Below are 26,653 nucleotides of genomic sequence, written 5' to 3' on the forward strand. Positions count from 1 at the left end.
AAACACAATCTCTTGCCCAGAAACAGTGTTTAAGGTGAATACAAAGCTGTTTCATATTGAGAAAAAGGAAAAGAACATAGTTTCAAAGTAAAGATTCTTCTTATAATGCATTCCCTTTTAGTCTAAAACACAATCTCTTGCCCTGAAACAGTGTTTAAGGTGAATACGAAGCTGTTTCATAGTGTGAAAAAGGTAAAGAACAGAGTTTCAAAGTAAAGATTCTTCTTATTATGCATTCCCTTTTAGTCTAAAACACAATCTCTTGCCCTGAAACAGTGTTTAAGGTGAATACGAAGCTGTTTCATAGTGTGAAAAAGGTAAAGAACATAGTTTCAAAGTAAAGATTCTTCTTATTATGCATTCCCTTTTAGTCTAAAACACAATCTCTTGCCCTGAAACAGTGTTTAAGGTGAATACAAAGCTGCTTCATAGTGTTAAAAAGGTAAAGAACAGAGTTTCAAAGTAAAGATTCTTCTTATAATGCAGTCCCTTTTAGTCTAAAACACAAGCTCTTGCCCTGAAACAGTGTTTAAGGTGAATACAAAGCTGATTCATAGTGTGAAAAAGGTAAAGAACATAGTTTCAAAGTAAAGATTCTTCTTATTATGCATTCCCTTTTAGTCTAAAACACAATCTCTTGCCCTGCAATAGTGTTTAAGGTGAATACAAAGCTGTTTCATAGTGTGAAAAAGGTAAAGAACAGAGTTTCAAAGTAAAGATTCTTCTTATAATGCATTCCCTTTTAGTCTAAAACACAATCTCTTGCCCTGAAACAGTGTTTAAGGTGAATACAAAGCTGCTTCATAGTGTTTAAAAGGTAAAGAACAGAGTTTCAAAGTAAAGATTCTTCTTATAATGCAGTCCCTTTTAGTCTAAAACACAAGCTCTTGCCCTGAAACAGTGTTTAAGGTGAATACAAAGCTGATTCATAGTGTTAAAAAGGTAAAGAACAGAGTTTCAAAGTAAAGATTCTTCTTATAATGCAGTCCCTTTTAGTCTAAAACACAAGCTCTTGCCCTGAAACAGTGTTTAAGGTGAATACAAAGCTGATTCATAGTGTGAAAAAGGTAAAGAACATAGTTTCAAAGTAAAGATTCTTCTTATAATGCAGTCTCTTTTAGTCTAAAACACAATCTCTTGCCCTGAAACAGTGTTTAAGTTGAATACAAAGCTGTTTCATAGTGCGAAAAAGGTAAAGAACATAGATTCAAAGTAAAGATTCTTCTTATTATGCATTCCCTTTTAATCTAAAACACAATCTCTTGCCCTGCAATAGTGTTTAAGGTGAATACAAAGCTGTTTCATAGTGTGAAAAAGGTAAAAAACAGAGTTTCAAAGTAAAGATTCTTCTTATAATGCATTCCCTTTTAGTCTAAAACACAATCTCTTGCCCTGAAACAGTGTTTAAGGTGAATACAAAGCTGCTTAATAGTGTTAAAAAGGTAAAGAAAAGAGTTTCAAAGTAAAGATTCTTCTTATAATGCAATCCCTTTTAGTCTAAAACACAAGCTCTTGCCCTGAAACAGTGTTTAAGGTGAATACAAAGCTGATTCATAGTGTGAAAAAGGTAAAGAACAGAGTTTCAAAGTAAAGATTCTTCTTATTATGCATTCCCTTTTAGTCTAAAACACAATCTCTTGCCCTGAAACAGTTTTTAAGGTGAATACGAAGCTGTTTCATAGTGTGAAAAACGTAAAGAACAGAGTTTCAAAGTAAAGATTCTTCTTATAATGCAGTCCCTTTTAGTCTAAAACACAAGCTCTTGCCCTGAAACAGTGTTTAAGGTGAATACAAAGCTGATTCATAGTGTTAAAAAGGTAAAGAACAGAGTTTCAAAGTAAAGATTCTTCTTATAATGCAGTCTCTTTTAGTCTAAAACACAATCTCTTGCCCTGAAACAGTGTTTAAGTTGAATACAAAGCTGTTTCATAGTGCGAAAAAGGTAAAGAACATAGTTTCAAAGTAAAGATTCTTCTTATTATGCATTCCCTTTTAGTCTAAAACACAATCTCTTGCCCTGCAATAGTGTTTAAGGTGAATACAAAGCTGTTTCATAGTGTGAAAAAGGTAAAAAACAGAGTTTCAAAGTAAAGATTCTTCTTATAATGCATTCCCTTTTAGTCTAAAACACAATCTCTTGCCCTGAAACAGTGTTTAAGGTGAATACAAAGCTGCTTCATAGTGTTAAAAAGGTAAAGAAAAGAGTTTCAAAGTAAAGATTCTTCTTATAATGCAATCCCTTTTAGTCTAAAACACAAGCTCTTGCCCTGAAACAGTGTTTAAGGTGAATACAAAGCTGATTCATAGTGTGAAAAAGGTAAAGAACAGAGTTTCAAAGTAAAGATTCTTCTTATTATGCATTCCCTTTTAGTCTAAAACACAATCTCTTGCCCTGAAACAGTTTTTAAGGTGAATACGAAGCTGTTTCATAGTGTGAAAAACGTAAAGAACATAGTTTCTAAGTAAAGATTCTTCTTATTATGCATTCCCTTTTAGTCTAAAACACAATCTCTTGCCCTGCAATAGTGTTTAAGGTGAATACAAAGCTGTTTCATAGTGTGAAAAAGGTAAAGAACAGAGTTTCAAAGTAAAGATTCTTCTTATAATGCATTCCCTTTTAGTCTAAAACACAATCTCTTGCCCTGAAACAGTGTTTAAGGTGTATACAAAGCTGCTTCATAGTGTTAAAAAGGTAAAGAACAGAGTTTCAAAGTAAAGATTCTTCTTATAATGCAGTCCCTTTTAGTCTAAAACACAAGCTCTTGCCCTGAAACAGTGTTTAAGGTGAATACAAAGCTGATTCATAGTGTGAAAAAGGTAAAGAACAGAGTTTCAAAGTAAAGATTCTTCTTATAATGCATTCCCTTTTAGTCTAAAACACAATCTCTTGCCCTGCAATAGTGTTTAAGGTGAATACGAAGCTGTTTCATAGTGTGAAAAAGGTAAAGAACATAGTTTCAAAGTAAAGATTATTCTTATTATGCATTCCCTTTTAGTCTAAAACACAATCTCTTGCCCAGAAACAGTGTTTAAGGTGAATACAAAGCTGTTTCATATTGAGAAAAAGGAAAAGAACATAGTTTCAAAGTAAAGATTCTTCTTATAATGCATTCCCTTTTAGTCTAAAACACAATCTCTTGCCCTGAAACAGTGTTTAAGGTGAATACGAAGCTGTTTCATAGTGTGAAAAAGGTAAAGAACAGAGTTTCAAAGTAAAGATTCTTCTTATTATGCATTCCCTTTTAGTCTAAAACACAATCTCTTGCCCTGAAACAGTGTTTAAGGTGAATACAAAGCTGCTTCATAGTGTTAAAAAGGTAAAGAACAGAGTTTCAAAGTAAAGATTCTTCTTATAATGCAGTCCCTTTTAGTCTAAAACACAAGCTCTTGCCCTGAAACAGTGTTTAAGGTGAATACAAAGCTGATTCATAGTGTTAAAAAGGTAAAGAACAGAGTTTCAAAGTAAAGATTCTTCTTATAATGCAGTCCCTTTTAGTCTAAAACACAAGCTCTTGCCCTGAAACAGTGTTTAAGGTGAATACAAAGCTGATTCATAGTGTGAAAAAGGTAAAGAACATAGTTTCAAAGTAAAGATTCTGCTTATAATGCAGTCTCTTTTAGTCTAAAACACAATCTCTTTCCCTGAAACAGTGTTTAAGTTGAATATAAAGCTGTTTCATAGTGTGAAAAAGGTAAAGAACATAGTTTCAAAGTAAAGATTCTTCTTATTATGCATTCCCTTTTAGTCTAAAACACAATCTCTTGCCCTGCAATAGTGTTTAAGGTGAATACAAAGCTGTTTCATAGTGTGAAAAAGGTAAAGAACAGAGTTTCAAAGTAAAGATTCTTCTTATAATGCATTCCCTTTTAGTCTAAAACACAATCTCTTGCCCTGAAACAGTGTTTAAGGTGAATACAAAGCTGCTTCATAGTGTTAAAAAGGTAAAGAAAAGAGTTTCAAAGTAAAGATTCTTCTTATAATGCAATCCCTTTTAGTCTAAAACACAATCTCTTGCCCTGCAATAGTGTTTAAGGTGAATACGAAGCTGTTTCATAGTGTGAAAAAGGTAAAGAACATAGTTTCAAAGTAAAGATTATTCTTATTATGCATTCCCTTTTAGTCTAAAACACAATCTCTTCCCCTGAAACAGTGTTTAAGGTGAATACAAAGCTGTTTCATATTGAGAAAAAGGAAAAGAACATAGTTTCAAAGTAAAGATTCTTCTTATAATGCATTCCCTTTTAGTCTAAAACACAATCTCTTGCCCTGAAACAGTGTTTAAGGTGAATACGAAGCTGTTTCATAGTGTGAAAAAGGTAAAGAACAGAGTTTCAAAGTAAAGATTCTTCTTATTATGCATTCCCTTTTAGTCTAAAACACAATCTCTTGCCCTGAAACAGTGTTTAAGGTGAATACGAAGCTGTTTCATAGTGTGAAAAAGGTAAAGAACAGAGTTTCAAAGTAAAGATTCTTCTTATAATGCATTCCCTTTTAGTCTAAAACACAATCTCTTGCCCTGAAACAGTGTTTAAGGTGAATACGAAGCTGTTTCATAGTGTGAAAAAGGTAAAGAACAGAGTTTCAAAGTAAAGATTCTTCTTATAATGCATTCCCTTTTAGTCTAGAACACAATCTCTTGCCCTGCAATAGTGTTTAAGGTGAATACAAAGCTGATTCATAGTGTGAAAAAGGTAAAGAACATAGTTTCAAAGTAAAGATTCTTCTTATAATGCAGTCTCTTTTAGTCTAAAACACAATCTCTTGCCCTGAAACAGTGTTTAAGGTGAATACGAAGCTGTTTCATAGTGTGAAAAAGGTAAAGAACAGAGTTTCAAAGTAAAGATTCTTCTTATTATGCATTCCCTTTTAGTCTAAAACACAATCTCTTGCCCTGAAACAGTGTTTAAGGTGAATACGAAGCTGTTTCATAGTGTGAAAAAGGCAAAGAACATAGTTTCTAAGTAAAGATTCTTCTTATTATGCATTCCCTTTTAGTCTAAAACACAATCTCTTGCCCTGCAATAGTGTTTAAGGTGAATACAAAGCTGTTTCATAGTGTGAAAAAGGTAAAGAACAGAGTTTCAAAGTAAAGATTCTTCTTATAATGCAGTCCCTTTTAGTCTAAAACACAAGCTCTTGCCCTGAAACAGTGTTTAAGGTGAATACAAAGCTGATTCATAGTGTGAAAAAGGTAAAGAACATAGTTTCAAAGTAAAGATTCTTCTTATTATGCATTCCCTTTTAGTCTAAAACACAATCTCTTGCCCTGCAATAGTGTTTAAGTTGAATACAAAGCTGTTTCATAGTGTGAAAAAGGTAAAGAACAGAGTTTCAAAGTAAAGATTCTTCTTATAATGAATTCCCTTTTAGTCTAAAACACAATCTCTTGCCCTGAAACAGTGTTTAAGGTGAATACAAAGCTGCTTCATAGTGTTAAAAAGGTATAGAACAGAGTTTCAAAGTAAAGATTCTTCTTATAATGCAGTCCCTTTTAGTCTAAAACACAAGCTCTTGCCCTGAAACAGTGTTTAAGGTGAATACAAAGCTGATTCATAGTGTGAAAAAGGTAAAGAACAGAGTTTCAAAGTAAAGATTCTTCTTATAATGCATTCCCTTTTAGTCTAAAACACAATCTCTTGCCCTGCAATAGTGTTTAAGGTGAATACGAAGCTGTTTCATAGTGTGAAAAAGGTAAAGAACATAGTTTCAAAGTAAAGATTATTCTTATTATGCATTCCCTTTTAGTCTAAAACACAATCTCTTGCCCAGAAACAGTGTTTAAGGTGAATACAAAGCTGTTTCATATTGAGAAAAAGGAAAAGAACATAGTTTCAAAGTAAAGATTCTTCTTATAATGCATTCCCTTTTAGTCTAAAACACAATCTCTTGCCCTGAAACAGTGTTTAAGGTGAATACGAAGCTGTTTCATAGTGTGAAAAAGGTAAAGAACAGAGTTTCAAAGTAAAGATTCTTCTTATTATGCATTCCCTTTTAGTCTAAAACACAATCTCTTGCCCTGAAACAGTGTTTAAGGTGAATACGAAGCTGTTTCATAGTGTGAAAAAGGTAAAGAACAGAGTTTCAAAGTAAAGATTCTTCTTATAATGCATTCCCTTTTAGTCTAAAACACAATCTCTTGCCCTGCAATAGTGTTTAAGGTGAATACGAAGCTGTTTCATAGTGTGAAAAAGGTAAAGAACATAGTTTCAAAGTAAAGATTCTTCTTATTATGCATTCCCTTTTAGTCTAAAACACAATCTCTTGCCCTGCAATAGTGTTTAAGGTGAATACAAAGCTGTTTCATAGTGTGAAAAAGGTAAAGAACATAGTTTCAAAGTAAAGATTCTTCTTATTATGCATTCCCTTTTAGTCTAAAACACAATCTCTTGCCCAGAAACAGTGTTTAAGGTGAATACAAAGCTGTTTCATATTGAGAAAAAGGAAAAGAACAGAGTTTCAAAGTAAAGATTCTTCTTATAATGCATTCCCTTTTAGTCTAAAACACAATCTCTTGCCCTGAAACAGTGTTTAAGGTGAATACGAAGCTGTTTCATAGTGTGAAAAAGGTAAAGAACAGAGTTTCAAAGTAAAGATTCTTCTTATTATGCATTCCCTTTTAGTCTAAAACACAATCTCTTGCCCTGAAACAGTGTTTAAGGTGAATACGAAGCTGTTTCAATGTGTGAAAAAGGTAAAGAACAGAGTTTCAAAGTAAAGATTCTTCTTATAATGCATTCCCTTTTAGTCTAAAACACAATCTCTTGCCCTGCAATAGTGTTTAAGGTGAATACAAAGCTGTTTCATAGTGTGAAAAAGGTAAAGAACAGAGTTTCAAAGTAAAGATTCTTCTTATAATGCATTCCCTTTTAGTCTAAAACACAATCTCTTGCCCTGCAATAGTGTTTAAGGTGAATACGAAGCTGTTTCATAGTGTGAAAAAGGTAAAGAACATAGTTTCAAAGTAAAGATTCTTCTTATTATGCATTCCCTTTTAGTCTAAAACACAATCTCTTGCCCTGCAATAGTGTTTAAGGTGAATACAAAGCTGTTTCATAGTGTGAAAAAGGTAAAGAACAGAGTTTCAAAGTAAAGATTCTTCTTATAATGCATTCCCTTTTAGTCTAAAACACAATCTCTTGCCCTGAAACAGTGTTTAAGGTGAATACAAAGCTGCTTCATAGTGTTAAAAAGGTAAAGAACAGAGTTTCAAAGTAAAGATTCTTCTTATAATGCAGTCCCTTTTAGTCTAAAACACAAGCTCTTGCCCTGAAACAGTGTTTAAGGTGAATACAAAGCTGTTTCATAGTGTGAAAAAGGTAAAGAACAGAGTTTCAAAGTAAAGATTCTTCTTATAATGCATTCCCTTTTAGTCTAAAACACAATCTCTTGCACTGCAATAGTGTTTAAGGTGAATACGAAGCTGTTTCATAGTGTGAAAAAGGTAAAGAACATAGTTTCAAAGTAAATATTATTCTTATTATGCATTCCCTTTTTGTCTAAAACACAATCTCTTGCCCAGAAACAGTGTTTAAGGTGAATACAAAGCTGTTTCATATTGAGAAAAAGGAAAAGAACATAGTTTCAAAGTAAAGATTCTTCTTATAATGCATTCCCTTTTAGTCTAAAACACAATCTCTTGCCCTGAAACAGTGTTTAAGGTGAATACGAAGCTGTTTCATAGTGTGAAAAAGGTAAAGAACAGAGTTTCAAAGTAAAGATTCTTCTTATTATGCATTCCCTTTTAGTCTAAAACACAATCTCTTGCCCTGAAACAGTGTTTAAGGTGAATACGAAGCTGTTTCATAGTGTGAAAAAGGTAAAGAACATAGTTTCAAAGTAAAGATTCTTCTTATTATGCATTCCCTTTTAGTCTAAAACACAATCTCTTGCCCTGAAACAGTGTTTAAGGTGAATACAAAGCTGCTTCATAGTGTTAAAAAGGTAAAGAACAGAGTTTCAAAGTAAAGATTCTTCTTATAATGCAGTCCCTTTTAGTCTAAAACACAAGCTCTTGCCCTGAAACAGTGTTTAAGGTGAATACAAAGCTGATTCATAGTGTGAAAAAGGTAAAGAACATAGTTTCAAAGTAAAGATTCTTCTTATTATGCATTCCCTTTTAGTCTAAAACACAATCTCTTGCCCTGCAATAGTGTTTAAGGTGAATACAAAGCTGTTTCATAGTGTGAAAAAGGTAAAGAACAGAGTTTCAAAGTAAAGATTCTTCTTATAATGCATTCCCTTTTAGTCTAAAACACAATCTCTTGCCCTGAAACAGTGTTTAAGGTGAATACAAAGCTGCTTCATAGTGTTTAAAAGGTAAAGAACAGAGTTTCAAAGTAAAGATTCTTCTTATAATGCAGTCCCTTTTAGTCTAAAACACAAGCTCTTGCCCTGAAACAGTGTTTAAGGTGAATACAAAGCTGATTCATAGTGTTAAAAAGGTAAAGAACAGAGTTTCAAAGTAAAGATTCTTCTTATAATGCAGTCCCTTTTAGTCTAAAACACAAGCTCTTGCCCTGAAACAGTGTTTAAGGTGAATACAAAGCTGATTCATAGTGTGAAAAAGGTAAAGAACATAGTTTCAAAGTAAAGATTCTTCTTATAATGCAGTCTCTTTTAGTCTAAAACACAATCTCTTTCCCTGAAACAGTGTTTAAGTTGAATACAAAGCTGTTTCATAGTGCGAAAAAGGTAAAGAACATAGTTTCAAAGTAAAGATTCTTCTTATTATGCATTCCCTTTTAGTCTAAAACACAATCTCTTGCCCTGCAATAGTGTTTAAGGTGAATACAAAGCTGTTTCATAGTGTGAAAAAGGTAAAAAACAGAGTTTCAAAGTAAAGATTCTTCTTATAATGCATTCCCTTTTAGTCTAAAACACAATCTCTTGCCCTGAAACAGTGTTTAAGGTGAATACGAAGCTGTTTCAATGTGTGAAAAAGGTAAAGAACAGAGTTTCAAAGTAAAGATTCTTCTTATAATGCATTCCCTTTTAGTCTAAAACACAATCTCTTGCCCTGCAATAGTGTTTAAGGTGAATACAAAGCTGTTTCATAGTGTGAAAAAGGTAAAGAACAGAGTTTCAAAGTAAAGATTCTTCTTATAATGCATTCCCTTTTAGTCTAAAACACAATCTCTTGCCCTGCAATAGTGTTTAAGGTGAATACGAAGCTGTTTCATAGTGTGAAAAAGGTAAAGAACATAGTTTCAAAGTAAAGATTCTTCTTATTATGCATTCCCTTTTAGTCTAAAACACAATCTCTTGCCCTGCAATAGTGTTTAAGGTGAATACAAAGCTGTTTCATAGTGTGAAAAAGGTAAAGAACAGAGTTTCAAAGTAAAGATTCTTCTTATAATGCATTCCCTTTTAGTCTAAAACACAATCTCTTGCCCTGAAACAGTGTTTAAGGTGAATACAAAGCTGCTTCATAGTGTTAAAAAGGTAAAGAACAGAGTTTCAAAGTAAAGATTCTTCTTATAATGCAGTCCCTTTTAGTCTAAAACACAAGCTCTTGCCCTGAAACAGTGTTTAAGGTGAATACAAAGCTGTTTCATAGTGTGAAAAAGGTAAAGAACAGAGTTTCAAAGTAAAGATTCTTCTTATAATGCATTCCCTTTTAGTCTAAAACACAATCTCTTGCACTGCAATAGTGTTTAAGGTGAATACGAAGCTGTTTCATAGTGTGAAAAAGGTAAAGAACATAGTTTCAAAGTAAATATTATTCTTATTATGCATTCCCTTTTAGTCTAAAACACAATCTCTTGCCCAGAAACAGTGTTTAAGGTGAATACAAAGCTGTTTCATATTGAGAAAAAGGAAAAGAACATAGTTTCAAAGTAAAGATTCTTCTTATAATGCATTCCCTTTTAGTCTAAAACACAATCTCTTGCCCTGAAACAGTGTTTAAGGTGAATACGAAGCTGTTTCATAGTGTGAAAAAGGTAAAGAACAGAGTTTCAAAGTAAAGATTCTTCTTATTATGCATTCCCTTTTAGTCTAAAACACAATCTCTTGCCCTGAAACAGTGTTTAAGGTGAATACGAAGCTGTTTCATAGTGTGAAAAAGGTAAAGAACATAGTTTCAAAGTAAAGATTCTTCTTATTATGCATTCCCTTTTAGTCTAAAACACAATCTCTTGCCCTGAAACAGTGTTTAAGGTGAATACAAAGCTGCTTCATAGTGTTAAAAAGGTAAAGAACAGAGTTTCAAAGTAAAGATTCTTCTTATAATGCAGTCCCTTTTAGTCTAAAACACAAGCTCTTGCCCTGAAACAGTGTTTAAGGTGAATACAAAGCTGATTCATAGTGTGAAAAAGGTAAAGAACATAGTTTCAAAGTAAAGATTCTTCTTATTATGCATTCCCTTTTAGTCTAAAACACAATCTCTTGCCCTGCAATAGTGTTTAAGGTGAATACAAAGCTGTTTCATAGTGTGAAAAAGGTAAAGAACAGAGTTTCAAAGTAAAGATTCTTCTTATAATGCATTCCCTTTTAGTCTAAAACACAATCTCTTGCCCTGCAATAGTGTTTAAGGTGAATACAAAGCTGTTTCATAGTGTGAAAAAGGTAAAGAACAGAGTTTCAAAGTAAAGATTCTTCTTATAATGCATTCCCTTTTAGTCTAAAACACAATCTCTTGCCCTGCAATAGTGTTTAAGGTGAATACGAAGCTGTTTCATAGTGTGAAAAAGGTAAAGAACATAGTTTCAAAGTAAAGATTCTTCTTATTATGCATTCCCTTTTAGTCTAAAACACAATCTCTTGCCCTGCAATAGTGTTTAAGGTGAATACAAAGCTGTTTCATAGTGTGAAAAAGGTAAAGAACAGAGTTTCAAAGTAAAGATTCTTCTTATAATGCATTCCCTTTTAGTCTAAAACACAATCTCTTGCCCTGAAACAGTGTTTAAGGTGAATACAAAGCTGCTTCATAGTGTTAAAAAGGTAAAGAACAGAGTTTCAAAGTAAAGATTCTTCTTATAATGCAGTCCCTTTTAGTCTAAAACACAAGCTCTTGCCCTGAAACAGTGTTTAAGGTGAATACAAAGCTGTTTCATAGTGTGAAAAAGGTAAAGAACAGAGTTTCAAAGTAAAGATTCTTCTTATAATGCATTCCCTTTTAGTCTAAAACACAATCTCTTGCACTGCAATAGTGTTTAAGGTGAATACGAAGCTGTTTCATAGTGTGAAAAAGGTAAAGAACATAGTTTCAAAGTAAATATTATTCTTATTATGCATTCCCTTTTAGTCTAAAACACAATCTCTTGCCCAGAAACAGTGTTTAAGGTGAATACAAAGCTGTTTCATATTGAGAAAAAGGAAAAGAACATAGTTTCAAAGTAAAGATTCTTCTTATAATGCATTCCCTTTTAGTCTAAAACACAATCTCTTGCCCTGAAACAGTGTTTAAGGTGAATACGAAGCTGTTTCATAGTGTGAAAAAGGTAAAGAACAGAGTTTCAAAGTAAAGATTCTTCTTATTATGCATTCCCTTTTAGTCTAAAACACAATCTCTTGCCCTGAAACAGTGTTTAAGGTGAATACGAAGCTGTTTCATAGTGTGAAAAAGGTAAAGAACATAGTTTCAAAGTAAAGATTCTTCTTATTATGCATTCCCTTTTAGTCTAAAACACAATCTCTTGCCCTGAAACAGTGTTTAAGGTGAATACAAAGCTGCTTCATAGTGTTAAAAAGGTAAAGAACAGAGTTTCAAAGTAAAGATTCTTCTTATAATGCAGTCCCTTTTAGTCTAAAACACAAGCTCTTGCCCTGAAACAGTGTTTAAGGTGAATACAAAGCTGATTCATAGTGTGAAAAAGGTAAAGAACATAGTTTCAAAGTAAAGATTCTTCTTATTATGCATTCCCTTTTAGTCTAAAACACAATCTCTTGCCCTGCAATAGTGTTTAAGGTGAATACAAAGCTGTTTCATAGTGTGAAAAAGGTAAAGAACAGAGTTTCAAAGTAAAGATTCTTCTTATAATGCATTCCCTTTTAGTCTAAAACACAATCTCTTGCCCTGAAACAGTGTTTAAGGTGAATACAAAGCTGCTTCATAGTGTTTAAAAGGTAAAGAACAGAGTTTCAAAGTAAAGATTCTTCTTATAATGCAGTCCCTTTTAGTCTAAAACACAAGCTCTTGCCCTGAAACAGTGTTTAAGGTGAATACAAAGCTGATTCATAGTGTTAAAAAGGTAAAGAACAGAGTTTCAAAGTAAAGATTCTTCTTATAATGCAGTCCCTTTTAGTCTAAAACACAAGCTCTTGCCCTGAAACAGTGTTTAAGGTGAATACAAAGCTGATTCATAGTGTGAAAAAGGTAAAGAACATAGTTTCAAAGTAAAGATTCTTCTTATAATGCAGTCTCTTTTAGTCTAAAACACAATCTCTTGCCCTGAAACAGTGTTTAAGTTGAATACAAAGGTGTTTCATAGTGCGAAAAAGGTAAAGAACATAGTTTCAAAGTAAAGATTCTTCTTATTATGCATTCCCTTTTAGTCTAAAACACAATCTCTTGCCCTGCAATAGTGTTTAAGGTGAATACAAAGCTGTTTCATAGTGTGAAAAAGGTAAAAAACAGAGTTTCAAAGTAAAGATTCTTCTTATAATGCATTCCCTTTTAGTCTAAAACACAATCTCTTGCCCTGAAACAGTGTTTAAGGTGAATACAAAGCTGCTTCATAGTGTTAAAAAGGTAAAGAAAAGAGTTTCAAAGTAAAGATTCTTCTTATAATGCAATCCCTTTTAGTCTAAAACACAAGCTCTTGCCCTGAAACAGTGTTTAAGGTGAATACAAAGCTGATTCATAGTGTGAAAAAGGTAAAGAACAGAGTTTCAAAGTAAAGATTCTTCTTATTATGCATTCCCTTTTAGTCTAAAACACAATCTCTTGCCCTGAAACAGTTTTAAGGTGAATACGAAGCTGTTTCATAGTGTGAAAAACGTAAAGAACAGAGTTTCAAAGTAAAGATTCTTCTTATAATGCAGTCCCTTTTAGTCTAAAACACAAGCTCTTGCCCTGAAACAGTGTTTAAGGTGAATACAAAGCTGATTCATAGTGTTAAAAAGGTAAAGAACAGAGTTTCAAAGTAAAGATTCTTCTTATAATGCAGTCCCTTTTAGTCTAAAACACTAGCTCTTGCCCTGAAACAGTGTTTAAGGTGAATACAAAGCTGATTCATAGTGTGAAAAAGGTAAAGAACATAGTTTCAAAGTAAAGATTCTTCTTATAATGCAGTCTCTTTTAGTCTAAAACACAATCTCTTGCCCTGAAACAGTGTTTAAGTTGAATACAAAGCTGTTTCATAGTGCGAAAAAGGTAAAGAACATAGTTTCAAAGTAAAGATTCTTCTTAATATGCATTCCCTTTTAGTCTAAAACACAATCTCTTGCCCTGCAATAGTGTTTAAGGTGAATACAAAGCTGTTTCATAGTGTGAAAAAGGTAAAAAACAGAGTTTCAAAGTAAAGATTCTTCTTATAATGCATTCCCTTTTAGTCTAAAACACAATCTCTTGCCCTGAAACAGTGTTTAAGGTGAATACAAAGCTGCTTCATAGTGTTAAAAAGGTAAAGAAAAGAGTTTCAAAGTAAAGATTCTTCTTATAATGCAATCCCTTTTAGTCTAAAACACAAGCTCTTGCCCTGAAACAGTGTTTAAGGTGAATACAAAGCTGATTCATAGTGTGAAAAAGGTAAAGAACAGAGTTTCAAAGTAAAGATTCTTCTTATTATGCATTCCCTTTTTGTCTAAAACACAATCTCTTGCCCTGAAACAGTTTTTAAGGTGAATACGAAGCTGTTTCATAGTGTGAAAAAGGTAAAGAACATAGTTTCAAAGTAAAGATTCTTCTTATAATGCATTCCCTTTTAGTCTAAAACACAATCTCTTGCCCTGAAACAGTGTTTAAGGTGAATACGAAGCTGTTTCATAGTGTGAAAAAGGTAAAGAACAGAGTTTCAAAGTAAAGATTCTTCTTATAATGCATTCCCTTTTAGTCTAAAACACAATCTCTTGCCCAGAAACAGTGTTTAAGGTGAATACAAAGCTGTTTCATATTGAGAAAAAGGAAAAGAACATAGTTTCAAAGTAAAGATTCTTCTTATAATGCATTCCCTTTTAGTCTAAAACACAATCTCTTGCCCTGAAACAGTGTTTAAGGTGAATACAAAGCTGCTTCATAGTGTTTAAAAGGTAAAGAACAGAGTTTCAAAGTAAAGATTCTTCTTATAATGCAGTCCCTTTTAGTCTAAAACACAAGCTCTTGCCCTGAAACAGTGTTTAAGGTGAATACAAAGCTGATTCATAGTGTTAAAAAGGTAAAGAACAGAGTTTCAAAGTAAAGATTCTTCTTATAATGCAGTCCCTTTTAGTCTAAAACACAAGCTCTTGCCCTGAAACAGTGTTTAAGGTGAATACAAAGCTGATTCATAGTGTGAAAAAGGTAAAGAACATAGTTTCAAAGTAAAGATTCTTCTTATAATGCAGTCTCTTTTAGTCTAAAACACAATCTCTTGCCCTGAAACAGTGTTTAAGTTGAATACAAAGGTGTTTCATAGTGCGAAAAAGGTAAAGAACATAGTTTCAAAGTAAAGATTCTTCTTATTATGCATTCCCTTTTAGTCTAAAACACAATCTCTTGCCCTGCAATAGTGTTTAAGGTGAATACAAAGCTGTTTCATAGTGTGAAAAAGGTAAAAAACAGAGTTTCAAAGTAAAGATTCTTCTTATAATGCATTCCCTTTTAGTCTAAAACACAATCTCTTGCCCTGAAACAGTGTTTAAGGTGAATACAAAGCTGCTTCATAGTGTTAAAAAGGTAAAGAAAAGAGTTTCAAAGTAAAGATTCTTCTTATAATGCAATCCCTTTTAGTCTAAAACACAAGCTCTTGCCCTGAAACAGTGTTTAAGGTGAATACAAAGCTGATTCATAGTGTGAAAAAGGTAAAGAACAGAGTTTCAAAGTAAAGATTCTTCTTATTATGCATTCCCTTTTAGTCTAAAACACAATCTCTTGCCCTGAAACAGTTTTAAGGTGAATACGAAGCTGTTTCATAGTGTGAAAAACGTAAAGAACAGAGTTTCAAAGTAAAGATTCTTCTTATAATGCAGTCCCTTTTAGTCTAAAACACAAGCTCTTGCCCTGAAACAGTGTTTAAGGTGAATACAAAGCTGATTCATAGTGTTAAAAAGGTAAAGAACAGAGTTTCAAAGTAAAGATTCTTCTTATAATGCAGTCCCTTTTAGTCTAAAACACTAGCTCTTGCCCTGAAACAGTGTTTAAGGTGAATACAAAGCTGATTCATAGTGTGAAAAAGGTAAAGAACATAGTTTCAAAGTAAAGATTCTTCTTATAATGCAGTCTCTTTTAGTCTAAAACACAATCTCTTGCCCTGAAACAGTGTTTAAGTTGAATACAAAGCTGTTTCATAGTGCGAAAAAGGTAAAGAACATAGTTTCAAAGTAAAGATTCTTCTTATTATGCATTCCCTTTTAGTCTAAAACACAATCTCTTGCCCTGCAATAGTGTTTAAGGTGAATACAAAGCTGTTTCATAGTGTGAAAAAGGTAAAAAACAGAGTTTCAAAGTAAAGATTCTTCTTATAATGCATTCCCTTTTAGTCTAAAACACAATCTCTTGCCCTGAAACAGTGTTTAAGGTGAATACAAAGCTGCTTCATAGTGTTAAAAAGGTAAAGAAAAGAGTTTCAAAGTAAAGATTCTTCTTATAATGCAATCCCTTTTAGTCTAAAACACAAGCTCTTGCCCTGAAACAGTGTTTAAGGTGAATACAAAGCTGATTCATAGTGTGAAAAAGGTAAAGAACAGAGTTTCAAAGTAAAGATTCTTCTTATTATGCATTCCCTTTTTGTCTAAAACACAATCTCTTGCCCTGAAACAGTTTTTAAGGTGAATACGAAGCTGTTTCATAGTGTGAAAAAGGTAAAGAACATAGTTTCAAAGTAAAGATTCTTCTTATAATGCATTCCCTTTTAGTCTAAAACACAATCTCTTGCCCTGAAACAGTGTTTAAGGTGAATACGAAGCTGTTTCATAGTGTGAAAAAGGTAAAGAACAGAGTTTCAAAGTAAAGATTCTTCTTATAATGCATTCCCTTTTAGTCTAAAACACAATCTCTTGCCCAGAAACAGTGTTTAAGGTGAATACAAAGCTGTTTCATATTGAGAAAAAGGAAAAGAACATAGTTTCAAAGTAAAGATTCTTCTTATAATGCATTCCCTTTTAGTCTAAAACACAATCTCTTGCCCTGAAACAGTGTTTAAGGTGAATACGAAGCTGTTTCATAGTGTGAAAAAGGTAAAGAACAGAGTTTCAAAGTAAAGATTCTTCTTATTATGCATTCCCTTTTAGTCTAAAACACAATCTCTTGCCCTGAAACAGTGTTTAAGGTGAATACAAAGCTGCTTCATAGTGTTAAAAAGGTAAAGAACAGAGTTTCAAAGTAAAGATTCTTCTTATAATGCAGTCCCTTTTAGTCTAAAACACAAGCTCTTGCCCTGAAACAGTGTTTAAGGTGAATACAAAGCTGATTCATAGTGTGAAAAAGGTAAAGAACATAGTTTCAAAGTAAAGATTCTTCTTATTATGCATTCCCTTTTAGTCTAAAACACAATCTCTTGCCCTGCAATAGTGTTTAAGGTGAATACAAAGCTGTTTCATAGTGTGAAAAAGGTAAAGAACAGAGTTTCAAAGTAAAGATTCTTCTTATAATGCATTCCCTTTTAGTCTAAAACACAATCTCTTGCCCTGAAACAGTGTTTAAGGTGAATACAAAGCTGCTTCATAGTGTTTAAAAGGTAAAGAACATAGTTTCAAAGTAAAGATTCTTCTTATAATGCAGTCCCTTTTAGTCTAAAACACAAGCTCTTGCCCTGAAACAGTGTTTAAGGTGAATACAAAGCTGATTCATAGTGTTAAAAAGGTAAAGAACAGAGTTTCAAAGTAAAGATTCTTCTTATAATGCAGTCCCTTTTAGTCTAAAACACAAGCTCTTGCCCTGAAACAGTGTTTAAGGTGAATACAAAGCTGATTCATAGTGTGAAAAAGGTAAAGAACATAGTTTCAAAGTAAAGATTCTTCTTATAATGCAGTCTCTTTTAGTCTAAAACACAATCTCTTTCCCTGAAACAGTGTTTAAGTTGAATACAAAGCTGTTTCATAGTGCGAAAAAGGTAAAGAACATAGTTTCAAAGTAAAGATTCTTCTTATTATGCATTCCCTTTTAGTCTAAAACACAATCTCTTGCCCTGCAATAGTGTTTAAGGTGAATACAAAGCTGTTTCATAGTGTGAAAAAGGTAAAAAACAGAGTTTCAAAGTAAAGATTCTTCTTATAATGCATTCCCTTTTAGTCTAAAACACAATCTCTTGCCCTGAAACAGTGTTTAAGGTGAATACGAAGCTGTTTCAATGTGTGAAAAAGGTAAAGAACAGAGTTTCAAAGTAAAGATTCTTCTTATAATGCATTCCCTTTTAGTCTAAAACACAATCTCTTGCCCTGCAATAGTGTTTAAGGTGAATACAAAGCTGTTTCATAGTGTGAAAAAGGTAAAGAACAGAGTTTCAAAGTAAAGATTCTTCTTATAATGCATTCCCTTTTAGTCTAAAACACAATCTCTTGCCCTGCAATAGTGTTTAAGGTGAATACGAAGCTGTTTCATAGTGTGAAAAAGGTAAAGAACATAGTTTCAAAGTAAAGATTCTTCTTATTATGCATTCCCTTTTAGTCTAAAACACAATCTCTTGCCCTGCAATAGTGTTTAAGGTGAATACAAAGCTGTTTCATAGTGTGAAAAAGGTAAAGAACAGAGTTTCAAAGTAAAGATTCTTCTTATAATGCATTCCCTTTTAGTCTAAAACACAATCTCTTGCCCTGAAACAGTGTTTAAGGTGAATACAAAGCTGCTTCATAGTGTTAAAAAGGTAAAGAACAGAGTTTCAAAGTAAAGATTCTTCTTATAATGCAGTCCCTTTTAGTCTAAAACACAAGCTCTTGCCCTGAAACAGTGTTTAAGGTGAATACAAAGCTGTTTCATAGTGTGAAAAAGGTAAAGAACAGAGTTTCAAAGTAAAGATTCTTCTTATAATGCATTCCCTTTTAGTCTAAAACACAATCTCTTGCACTGCAATAGTGTTTAAGGTGAATACGAAGCTGTTTCATAGTGTGAAAAAGGTAAAGAACATAGTTTCAAAGTAAATATTATTCTTATTATGCATTCCCTTTTAGTCTAAAACACAATCTCTTGCCCAGAAACAGTGTTTAAGGTGAATACAAAGCTGTTTCATATTGAGAAAAAGGAAAAGAACATAGTTTCAAAGTAAAGATTCTTCTTATAATGCATTCCCTTTTAGTCTAAAACACAATCTCTTGCCCTGAAACAGTGTTTAAGGTGAATACGAAGCTGTTTCATAGTGTGAAAAAGGTAAAGAACAGAGTTTCAAAGTAAAGATTCTTCTTATTATGCATTCCCTTTTAGTCTAAAACACAATCTCTTGCCCTGAAACAGTGTTTAAGGTGAATACGAAGCTGTTTCATAGTGTGAAAAAGGTAAAGAACATAGTTTCAAAGTAAAGATTCTTCTTATTATGCATTCCCTTTTAGTCTAAAACACAATCTCTTGCCCTGAAACAGTGTTTAAGGTGAATACAAAGCTGCTTCATAGTGTTAAAAAGGTAAAGAACAGAGTTTCAAAGTAAAGATTCTTCTTATAATGCAGTCCCTTTTAGTCTAAAACACAAGCTCTTGCCCTGAAACAGTGTTTAAGGTGAATACAAAGCTGATTCATAGTGTGAAAAAGGTAAAGAACATAGTTTCAAAGTAAAGATTCTTCTTATTATGCATTCCCTTTTAGTCTAAAACACAATCTCTTGCCCTGCAATAGTGTTTAAGGTGAATACAAAGCTGTTTCATAGTGTGAAAAAGGTAAAGAACAGAGTTTCAAAGTAAAGATTCTTCTTATAATGCATTCCCTTTTAGTCTAAAACACAATCTCTTGCCCTGAAACAGTGTTTAAGGTGAATACAAAGCTGCTTCATAGTGTTTAAAAGGTAAAGAACAGAGTTTCAAAGTAAAGATTCTTCTTATAATGCAGTCCCTTTTAGTCTAAAACACAAGCTCTTGCCCTGAAACAGTGTTTAAGGTGAATACAAAGCTGATTCATAGTGTTAAAAAGGTAAAGAACAGAGTTTCAAAGTAAAGATTCTTCTTATAATGCAGTCCCTTTTAGTCTAAAACACAAGCTCTTGCCCTGAAACAGTGTTTAAGGTGAATACAAAGCTGATTCATAGTGTGAAAAAGGTAAAGAACATAGTTTCAAAGTAAAGATTCTTCTTATAATGCAGTCTCTTTTAGTCTAAAACACAATCTCTTGCCCTGAAACAGTGTTTAAGTTGAATACAAAGGTGTTTCATAGTGCGAAAAAGGTAAAGAACATAGTTTCAAAGTAAAGATTCTTCTTATTATGCATTCCCTTTTAGTCTAAAACACAATCTCTTGCCCTGCAATAGTGTTTAAGGTGAATACAAAGCTGTTTCATAGTGTGAAAAAGGTAAAAAACAGAGTTTCAAAGTAAAGATTCTTCTTATAATGCATTCCCTTTTAGTCTAAAACACAATCTCTTGCCCTGAAACAGTGTTTAAGGTGAATACAAAGCTGCTTCATAGTGTTAAAAAGGTAAAGAAAAGAGTTTCAAAGTAAAGATTCTTCTTATAATGCAATCCCTTTTAGTCTAAAACACAAGCTCTTGCCCTGAAACAGTGTTTAAGGTGAATACAAAGCTGATTCATAGTGTGAAAAAGGTAAAGAACAGAGTTTCAAAGTAAAGATTCTTCTTATTATGCATTCCCTTTTAGTCTAAAACACAATCTCTTGCCCTGAAACAGTTTTAAGGTGAATACGAAGCTGTTTCATAGTGTGAAAAACGTAAAGAACAGAGTTTCAAAGTAAAGATTCTTCTTATAATGCAGTCCCTTTTAGTCTAAAACACAAGCTCTTGCCCTGAAACAGTGTTTAAGGTGAATACAAAGCTGATTCATAGTGTTAAAAAGGTAAAGAACAGAGTTTCAAAGTAAAGATTCTTCTTATAATGCAGTCCCTTTTAGTCTAAAACACAAGCTCTTGCCCTGAAACAGTGTTTAAGGTGAATACAAAGCTGATTCATAGTGTGAAAAAGGTAAAGAACATAGTTTCAAAGTAAAGATTCTTCTTATAATGCAGTCTCTTTTAGTCTAAAACACAATCTCTTGCCCTGAAACAGTGTTTAAGTTGAATACAAAGCTGTTTCATAGTGCGAAAAAGGTAAAGAACATAGTTTCAAAGTAAAGATTCTTCTTATTATGCATTCCCTTTTAGTCTAAAACACAATCTCTTGCCCTGCAATAGTGTTTAAGGTGAATACAAAGCTGTTTCATAGTGTGAAAAAGGTAAAAAACAGAGTTTCAAAGTAAAGATTCTTCTTATAATGCATTCCCTTTTAGTCTAAAACACAATCTCTTGCCCTGAAACAGTGTTTAAGGTGAATACAAAGCTGCTTCATAGTGTTAAAAAGGTAAAGAAAAGAGTTTCAAAGTAAAGATTCTTCTTATAATGCAATCCCTTTTAGTCTAAAACACAAGCTCTTGCCCTGAAACAGTGTTTAAGGTGAATACAAAGCTGATTCATAGTGTGAAAAAGGTAAAGAACAGAGTTTCAAAGTAAAGATTCTTCTTATTATGCATTCCCTTTTAGTCTAAAACACAATCTCTTGCCCTGAAACAGTTTTTAAGGTGAATACGAAGCTGTTTCATAGTGTGAAAAACGTAAAGAACATAGTTTCTAAGTAAAGATTCTTCTTATTATGCATTCTCTTTTAGTCTAAAACACAATCTCTTGCCCTGCAATAGTGTTTAAGGTGAATACAAAGCTGTTTCATAGTGTGAAAAAGGTAAAGAACAGAGTTTCAAAGTAAAGATTCTTCTTATAATGCATTCCCTTTTAGTCTAAAACACAATCTCTTACCCTGAAACAGTGTTTAAGGTGTATACAAAGCTGCTTTATAGTGTTAAAAAGGTAAAGAACAGAGTTTCAAAGTAAAGATTCTTCTTATAATGCAGTCCCTTTTAGTCTAAAACACAAGCTCTTGCCCTGAAACAGTGTTTAAGGTGAATACAAAGCTGATTCATAGTGTGAAAAAGGTAAAGAACAGAGTTTCAAAGTAAAGATTCTTCTTATAATGCATTCCCTTTTAGTCTAAAACACAATCTCTTGCCCTGCAATAGTGTTTAAGGTGAATACGAAGCTGTTTCATAGTGTGAAAAAGGTAAAGAACATAGTTTCAAAGTAAAGATTATTCTTATTATGCATTCCCTTTTAGTCTAAAACACAATCTCTTGCCCAGAAACAGTGTTTAAGGTGAATACAAAGCTGTTTCATATTGAGAAAAAGGAAAAGAACATAGTTTCAAAGTAAAGATTCTTCTTATAATGCATTCCCTTTTAGTCTAAAACACAATCTCTTGCCCTGAAACAGTGTTTAAGGTGAATACGAAGCTGTTTCATAGTGTGAAAAAGGTAAAGAACAGAGTTTCAAAGTAAAGATTCTTCTTATTATGCATTCCCTTTTAGTCTAAAACACAATCTCTTGCCCTGAAACAGTGTTTAAGGTGAATACAAAGCTGCTTCATAGTGTTAAAAAGGTAAAGAACAGAGTTTCAAAGTAAAGATTCTTCTTATAATGCAGTCCCTTTTAGTCTAAAACACAAGCTCTTGCCCTGAAACAGTGTTTAAGGTGAATACAAAGCTGATTCATAGTGTTAAAAAGGTAAAGAACAGAGTTTCAAAGTAAAGATTCTTCTTATAATGCAGTCCCTTTTAGTCTAAAACACAAGCTCTTGCCCTGAAACAGTGTTTAAGGTGAATACAAAGCTGATTCATAGTGTGAAAAAGGTAAAGAACATAGTTTCAAAGTAAAGATTCTGCTTATAATGCAGTCTCTTTTAGTCTAAAACACAATCTCTTTCCCTGAAACAGTGTTTAAGTTGAATATAAAGCTGTTTCATAGTGTGAAAAAGGTAAAGAACATAGTTTCAAAGTAAAGATTCTTCTTATTATGCATTCCCTTTTAGTCTAAAACACAATCTCTTGCCCTGCAATAGTGTTTAAGGTGAATACAAAGCTGTTTCATAGTGTGAAAAAGGTAAAGAACAGAGTTTCAAAGTAAAGATTCTTCTTATAATGCATTCCCTTTTAGTCTAAAACACAATCTCTTGCCCTGAAACAGTGTTTAAGGTGAATACAAAGCTGCTTCATAGTGTTAAAAAGGTAAAGAAAAGAGTTTCAAAGTAAAGATTCTTCTTATAATGCAATCCCTTTTAGTCTAAAACACAAGCTCTTGCCCTGAAACAGTGTTTAAGGTGAATACAAAGCTGATTCATAGTGTGAAAAAGGTAAAGAACAGAGTTTCAAAGTAAAGATTCTTCTTATAATGCATTCCCTTTTAGTCTAAAACACAATCTCTTGCCCTGCAATAGTGTTTAAGGTGAATACGAAGCTGTTTCATAGTGTGAAAAAGGTAAAGAACATAGTTTCAAAGTAAAGATTATTCTTATTATGCATTCCCTTTTAGTCTAAAACACAATCTCTTGCCCTGAAACAGTGTTTAAGGTGAATACAAAGCTGTTTCATATTGAGAAAAAGGAAAAGAACATAGTTTCAAAGTAAAGATTCTTCTTATAATGCATTCCCTTTTAGTCTAAAACACAATCTCTTGCCCTGAAACAGTGTTTAAGGTGAATACGAAGCTGTTTCATAGTGTGAAAAAGGTAAAGAACAGAGTTTCAAAGTAAAGATTCTTCTTATTATGCATTCCCTTTTAGTCTAAAACACAATCTCTTGCCCTGAAACAGTGTTTAAGGTGAATACGAAGCTGTTTCATAGTGTGAAAAAGGTAAAGAACAGAGTTTCAAAGTAAAGATTCTTCTTATAATGCATTCCCTTTTAGTCTAAAACACAATCTCTTGCCCTGAAACAGTGTTTAAGGTGAATACGAAGCTGTTTCATAGTGTGAAAAAGGTAAAGAACAGAGTTTCAAAGTAAAGATTCTTCTTATAATGCATTCCCTTTTAGTCTAGAACACAATCTCTTGCCCTGCAATAGTGTTTAAGGTGAATACAAAGCTGATTCATAGTGTGAAAAAGGTAAAGAACATAGTTTCAAAGTAAAGATTCTTCTTATAATGCAGTCTCTTTTAGTCTAAAACACAATCTCTTGCCCTGAAACAGTGTTTAAGGTGAATACGAAGCTGTTTCATAGTGTGAAAAAGGTAAAGAACAGAGTTTCAAAGTAAAGATTCTTCTTATTATGCATTCCCTTTTAGTCTAAAACACAATCTCTTGCCCTGAAACAGTGTTTAAGGTGAATACGAAGCTGTTTCATAGTGTGAAAAAGGCAAAGAACATAGTTTCTAAGTAAAGATTCTTCTTATTATGCATTCCCTTTTAGTCTAAAACACAATCTCTTGCCCTGCAATAGTGTTTAAGGTGAATACAAAGCTGTTTCATAGTGTGAAAAAGGTAAAGAACAGAGTTTCAAAGTAAAGATTCTTCTTATAATGCAGTCCCTTTTAGTCTAAAACACAAGCTCTTGCCCTGAAACAGTGTTTAAGGTGAATACAAAGCTGATTCATAGTGTGAAAAAGGTAAAGAACATAGTTTCAAAGTAAAGATTCTTCTTATTATGCATTCCCTTTTAGTCTAAAACACAATCTCTTGCCCTGCAATAGTGTTTAAGTTGAATACAAAGCTGTTTCATAGTGTGAAAAAGGTAAAGAACAGAGTTTCAAAGTAAAGATTCTTCGTATAATGCATTCCCTTTTAGTCTAAAACACAATCTCTTGCCCTGAAACAGTGTTTAAGGTGAATACAAAGCTGCTTCATAGTGTTAAAAAGGTATAGAACAGAGTTTCAAAGTAAAGATTCTTCTTATAATGCAGTCCCTTTTAGTCTAAAACACAAGCTCTTGCCCTGAAACATTGTTTAAGGTGAATACAAAGCTGATTCATAGTGTGAAAAAGGTAAAGAACAGAGTTTCAAAGTAAAGATTCTTCTTATAATGCATTCCCTTTTAGTCTAAAACACAATCTCTTGCCCTGCAATAGTGTTTAAGGTGAATACGAAGCTGTTTCATAGTGTGAAAAAGGTAAAGAACATAGTTTCAAAGTAAAGATTATTCTTATTATGCATTCCCTTTTAGTCTAAAACACAATCTCTTGCCCAGAAACAGTGTTTAAGGTGAATACAAAGCTGTTTCATATTGAGAAAAAGGAAAAGAACATAGTTTCAAAGTAAAGATTCTGCTTATAATGCATTCCCTTTTAGTCTAAAACACAATCTCTTGCCCTGAAACAGTGTTTAAGGTGAATACGAAGCTGTTTCATAGTGTGAAAAAGGTAAAGAACAGAGTTTCAAAGTAAAGATTCTTCTTATTATGCATTCCCTTTTAGTCTAAAACACAATCTCTTGCCCTGAAACAGTGTTTAAGGTGAATACGAAGCTGTTTCATAGTGTGAAAAAGGTAAAGAACAGAGTTTCAAAGTAAAGATTCTTCTTATAATGCATTCCCTTTTAGTCTAAAACACAATCTCTTGCCCTGCAATAGTGTTTAAGGTGAATACGAAGCTGTTTCATAGTGTGAAAAAGGTAAAGAACATAGTTTCAAAGTAAAGATTCTTCTTATTATGCATTCCCTTTTAGTCTAAAACACAATCTCTTGCCCTGCAATAGTGTTTAAGGTGAATACAAAGCTGTTTCATAGTGTGAAAAAGGTAAAGAACATAGTTTCAAAGTAAAGATTCTTCTTATTATGCATTCCCTTTTAGTCTAAAACACAATCTCTTGCCCAGAAACAGTGTTTAAGGTGAATACAAAGCTGTTTCATATTGAGAAAAAGGAAAAGAACATAGTTTCAAAGTAAAGATTCTTCTTATAATGCATTCCCTTTTAGTCTAAAACACAATCTCTTGCCCTGAAACAGTGTTTAAGGTGAATACGAAGCTGTTTCATAGTGTGAAAAAGGTAAAGAACAGAGTTTCAAAGTAAAGATTCTTCTTATTATGCATTCCCTTTTAGTCTAAAACACAATCTCTTGCCCTGAAACAGTGTTTAAGGTGAATACGAAGCTGTTTCATAGTGTGAAAAAGGTAAAGAACAGAGTTTCAAAGTAAAGATTCTTCTTATAATGCATTCCCTTTTAGTCTAAAACACAATCTCTTGCCCTGAAACAGTGTTTAAGGTGAATACGAAGCTGTTTCATAGTGTGAAAAAGGTAAAGAACAGAGTTTCAAAGTAAAGATTCTTCTTATAATGCATTCCCTTTTAGTCTAGAACACAATCTCTTGCCCTGCAATAGTGTTTAAGGTGAATACAAAGCTGATTCATAGTGTGAAAAAGGTAAAGAACATAGTTTCAAAGTAAAGATTCTTCTTATAATGCAGTGTCTTTTAGTCTAAAACACAATCTCTTGCCCTGAAACAGTGTTTAAGGTGAATACGAAGCTGTTTCATAGTGTGAAAAAGGTAAAGAACAGAGTTTCAAAGTAAAGATTCTTCTTATTATGCATTCCCTTTTAGTCTAAAACACAATCTCTTGCCCTGAAACAGTGTTTAAGGTGAATACGAAGCTGTTTCATAGTGTGAAAAAGGCAAAGAACATAGTTTCTAAGTAAAGATTCTTCTTATTATGCATTCCCTTTTAGTCTAAAACAAAATCTCTTGCCCTGCAATAGTGTTTAAGGTGAATACAAAGCTGTTTCATAGTGTGAAAAAGGTAAAGAACAGAGTTTCAAAGTAAAGATTCTTCTTATAATGCAGTCCCTTTTAGTCTAAAACACAAGCTCTTGCCCTGAAACAGTGTTTAAGGTGAATACGAAGCTGTTTCATAGTGTGAAAAAGGCAAAGAACATAGTTTCTAAGTAAAGATTCTTCTTATTATGCATTCCCTTTTAGTCTAAAACAAAATCTCTTGCCCTGCAATAGTGTTTAAGGTGAATACAAAGCTGATTCATAGTGTGAAAAAGGTAAAGAACATAGTTTCAAAGTAAAGATTCTTCTTATTATGCATTCCCTTTTAGTCTAAAACACAATCTCTTGCCCTGCAATAGTGTTTAAGGTGAATACAAAGCTGTTTCATAGTGTGAAAAAGGTAAAGAACAGAGTTTCAAAGTAAAGATTCTTCTTATAATGCATTCCCTTTTAGTCTAAAACACAATCTCTTGCCCTGAAACAGTGTTTAAGGTGAATACAAAGCTGCTTCATAGTGTTAAAAAGGTATAGAACAGAGTTTCAAAGTAAAGATTCTTCTTATAATGCAGTCCCTTTTAGTCTAAAACACAAGCTCTTGCCCTGAAACAGTGTTTAAGGTGAATACAAAGCTGATTCATAGTGTGAAAAAGGTAAAGAACAGAGTTTCAAAGTAAAGATTCTTCTTATAATGCATTCCCTTTTAGTCTAAAACACAATCTCTTGCCCTGCAATAGTGTTTAAGGTGAATACGAAGCTGTTTCATAGTGTGAAAAAGGTAAAGAACATAGTTTCAAAGTAAAGATTATTCTTATTATGCATTCCCTTTTAGTCTAAAACACAATCTCTTGCCCAGAAACAGTGTTT

Source organism: Electrophorus electricus, chromosome 7 (assembly GCF_041902795.1).
Source record: "Electrophorus electricus isolate QZ-2024a chromosome 7, ASM4190279v1, whole genome shotgun sequence".
NCBI classification, from domain to species: domain Eukaryota; kingdom Metazoa; phylum Chordata; class Actinopteri; order Gymnotiformes; family Gymnotidae; genus Electrophorus; species Electrophorus electricus.